The sequence below is a fragment of the Ursus maritimus genome, unplaced genomic scaffold (genome assembly GCF_017311325.1).
Source record: "Ursus maritimus isolate PB19 unplaced genomic scaffold, ASM1731132v1 scaffold_5, whole genome shotgun sequence".
In the NCBI taxonomy this organism is placed as follows: Eukaryota; Metazoa; Chordata; class Mammalia; order Carnivora; family Ursidae; genus Ursus; species Ursus maritimus.
Genome location: NW_024426663.1, coordinates 86,671,931 through 86,676,158, shown reverse-complemented (window position 1 = coordinate 86,676,158; position 4,228 = coordinate 86,671,931).

The window sequence follows — 4,228 nt, the reverse complement described above, 5'->3', positions numbered from 1 at the left end:
TCTAGATATGCCTTTTGCAAGATCAGTTGCTATTTGCATTTTTTTTCTGTTTTATAAAAGGACCACATTGGATTTTGAGTATTATCTTCACAATTTTGCCATTCTGCTTTCTGTATCCATGTTTGGGATTCATTGGCCCTACCAATGATATAGATCTAGAAGCTCAGGGTCATAGGCCCTGGTAATGATCTTTAACAAGTAAAGACTCAATACATTAATGCCTGAGAGGGAACAAGTCAAAGATGCCAATTTCCATAATTATTATTCAACAAAATACTGAATGCTCTAGCAATAGGGTAGCAAAATAAATAAAAGGAAATAGTATGTAAAAGAAAAAAAATATTCTTCTTGCATTATTGTCCATGTAGAAAACCCCAGGGTATGTACCAAAAAAATTATATATATTACATGAATATCAAAAGAATATTTTGTATATGTATCTTTTAAAGATTTATTTTTTATTTGATAGAGAGTGAGGGAATGGTGGGAGATGACCAGATGGAGAGGGAGAGAGAACCCCCAAGCAGACACCCTGGGATGGAGTCTGATGTGGAGCTCGATCTCAGGACCCCTGAAATCATGACATGAGCAAAAATCAAGATTCTGACACTTAACCGGCTAAGCCATCCAGTTGCCTCAGTTGTGTATGTATTAACAATAAACCCAAATATACTGAAACTGAAAACACTATACCACTTAGAGTCATGCTGAAAAACGTGAAATAATCAGATACATATATATATTCAATTACGAAGAGTCTGTAGCTTGAAAATTTCAGTATAGTGATTACATAATTTTAAAAAATGTAAATAAATGGAGAAAGAGTGTTGTCAAGGTAACCACAGCTGGACATTAGTTAACACCGTGAAGGCAGATTTATTAAACAACCACTGTCAGTAGGGATGTTAATGCTGAGCTCTCTTCTGATTTTTTCAGAAGTGATTGTGGAGTTTTAAATAGAGAATGGGGGAAGGGAGATTTTGTGGGCTCAGTAAAGTCAGAGAAGTAAAAATGTATAAAGGGCTGGTCAGTGTAATTGTGTTATGCTGTGTTAACTGTAGATCAGCTGTGTATGTTAGCTGGCAATTATCAGAGTCAAGATTCTGTACTCCCACAGAGAATGGGAGACAGAAACAATTTTCTTATTTTTTAAATATAGTTATCACATGATGTTACATTAGTTTAAGGTGTAAAACAGACTGATTCCACAAGTCTATGTGTTATGGTATGTTCACTACAAGTGTAGCAACCATTTGTTGTCATACAACAATATAACAATGCCATTGACTATATCCCCTATGCTGTACTGTTTATCCTCTTGGCTTCTTCATTCGATACCTGGACACCTATATCACCCACTACTCCAGCACCCACTTTGGTCATCTGCACCTCCCCTCCGAATACCATCAGTTTGGTCTCTGTATTTATGGGTTTGTTTCTGCTTTTTGTTTGTTCGTTCATTTTTTTCTGTTTTTAAATTCTACAGATAAGTGAAATCATATGATATTTGTTTTTGTCTGACTTGTTTTACTTAGCATAATGCCCTATATGTCCATCCAAGGTGGCACAAATGCAACATGGCGATATATACAACACAAACACAGAGATATGTATATAATCTTTTTTTTTTTAATCCATGTGGGAGCACAAAATTGGTGCAGCCACTATAGAAAATAATATGGAGATTTCTCCAAAAAAAAATAAAAGAATGAATTCCTTAAGATACAATAATTTCACTACTTGGTATCTAACCAAAGGGGAAAAAACAAAAGCAAAACAACAACAAACAAAAAATATTAGATTCAAGGATATAATATTGAAAGTGGCCAGGGGGAAGAGAAACCTTATGTACACAGGTAAAAATATCAGAATTACATCAGACCTGTCTACAGAAACCTGACAGGCTAGGAAGGGTTGGCAGGGTATTTTCAAAGCTCTGTCTGAGAAGAACATGCAGCCAAGGATTCTTTATCCAGCAAGCCTGTCATTCAGAATTGATGGAGAGATAAGGACCTTCCAGGATTGGCAAAAACTGACTGAATTCATCACCACCAAACCAGCCCTATAGGAGATATTAAGGGGGGTTCTATAAAAGTAAAAAGGCCCCGAGAGTGATACAGAAAAGAAATTTACAGTCTATAGAAACAAAGACTTCACAGGCAACATGATATCATTAAAATCATATGTCTCAATAATCACTCTCAATGTGAATGGCCTAAATGCTCCCATAAAACACCACAGGGTTGCAGATTGGATAAAAATACATGACACATCCATGTGCTGTCTACAAGAGAATGATCTTGAACCTAAAGATACATCTAGACTGAAAGTGAAGGGATAGAAAACAATTTTTCATGCCAATGGATCTCAAAAGCTGCGGTGGCATTCTCATATCAGACAGATTAGATTTTAACTAAAGACTGTAGTTAGAGATACAGAATGGCACTATACTATTCTAAAAGGATGTATCCAGCAAGTGGAGATGACAATTATAAATATCTATGCCCCCAACAGGGGAGCAGCTAGATAAATAGCCAACTCTTAACCAGAATAAACAGACATATAGATAAAAATACATTATTAGTAGGGGACCTCAAAACTCTGCTATCAGCAATAGACAGATCACAAAAGCAGAAAATCAACAAAGAAACAAGAGCTTTGAATGATATACTAGACCGTATGGACCTCATAGATATATATAGAACACTACACAACAGACCAACAGAAGACTCATTCTTTTCAAATGCACATGGAACGTTATCCAGAATAGACCACATACTGGGTCACAAAACAGGTCTCAACCAATACCAAAAGACTGAAATTATTCCCTGCATATTCTCAGAACACAATGCTTTGAAATTGGAACTCAATCACAAGGAAAAATTTGGAAGAAACAAAAACACTTGGAAACTAAGAACCATCCTCCTCAAGAATGATTGGGTAAACCAGGAAATTAAAAATCAATTTAAACAATTTATGGAGACCAACAAGAATGAAAACACAATGGTCCAAAACCTATGGGACACTGCAAAGGCGGTCCTAAGGTGAAAAAACATAGCCATCCAAGCCTCACTCAAAAGAATAGAAAAATTTAAATGCATTTTTTTATACTCGCACCTCAAGAAGCTGGAGCTGGAACAGAAGAACAGGCCTAACCCACACATGAGAAAGCAGTTGATCAAGATTAGAGCAGGGATCAATGAATTAGAAACCAGGAGCACAGTAGAGCAGATCAAGGGAACTAGAATCTGGTTCTTTGAAACAATAAAAAAGATTGATAAGCCACTGGCCAGACTTATTCAAAAGAATAGAGAAAGAACCCAAATTAATAAAATTATGAATGAAAGAGGAGAGGTCACAACCAACACCACTGAAATTGGAAGGATCATTAGAAAATTTATCAACAGCTTTATGCCAATAAATTAAATAAGCTGGAAGAAATGGATGCCTTCCTGGAAACCTATAAACTACCAAGACTGAAACAGGAAGAAATTGGTTATTTAAACAGACCGATTAATTATGAAGAGATTGAAGCAGTGATCAAAAACCTCCCCAAAAACAAGAGTCCAGGGCCTGATGGATTCCCAGGGGAATTCTACCAAACATTCAAAGAAGAAATAATACCTATTCTTCTGAAGATGTTTAAAAAAAAAAAAAGAAACAGATGGAAAACTACCAAACTCATTCTATGAGGCCAGAATTACCTTGATCCCCAAACCAGGCAAAGACCCCATCCAAAAGGAAAATTACAGACCAATATCCCTGGTGAATACGGATGCCAAAATTCTCAACAAGATCCTAGGTAATAGAATCCAACAGTACATTAAAAGGATTATCCATCATGACCAAGTGGGATTCATCCCTGGGAGGCAAGGGTGGTTCAACATTTGCAAATCAATCAGTGTGATAGATCATATCAACAAGAAAAGAGTCAAGAACCATCTGATCCTCTCAATAGATGCAGAAAAAGCATTTGACAAAATACAGCATACTTTCCTGATTAGAACACTTCAGAGTGTAGGGATAGAGGGTACAATCCTCAATTTCATAAAAACCACCGATGAAAAGCCTACAGCGAATATCATTCTTGATGGGGATCAGGAACACGACAAGGATGCCCACGCTCATCATTATTATTCAACATAGTACTAGAAGTCCTTGCAACAGCAATCAGACAACAAAAAGGGATAAAAGGTATCCAAATCGGCAAAGGAGAAGTCAAACTGTC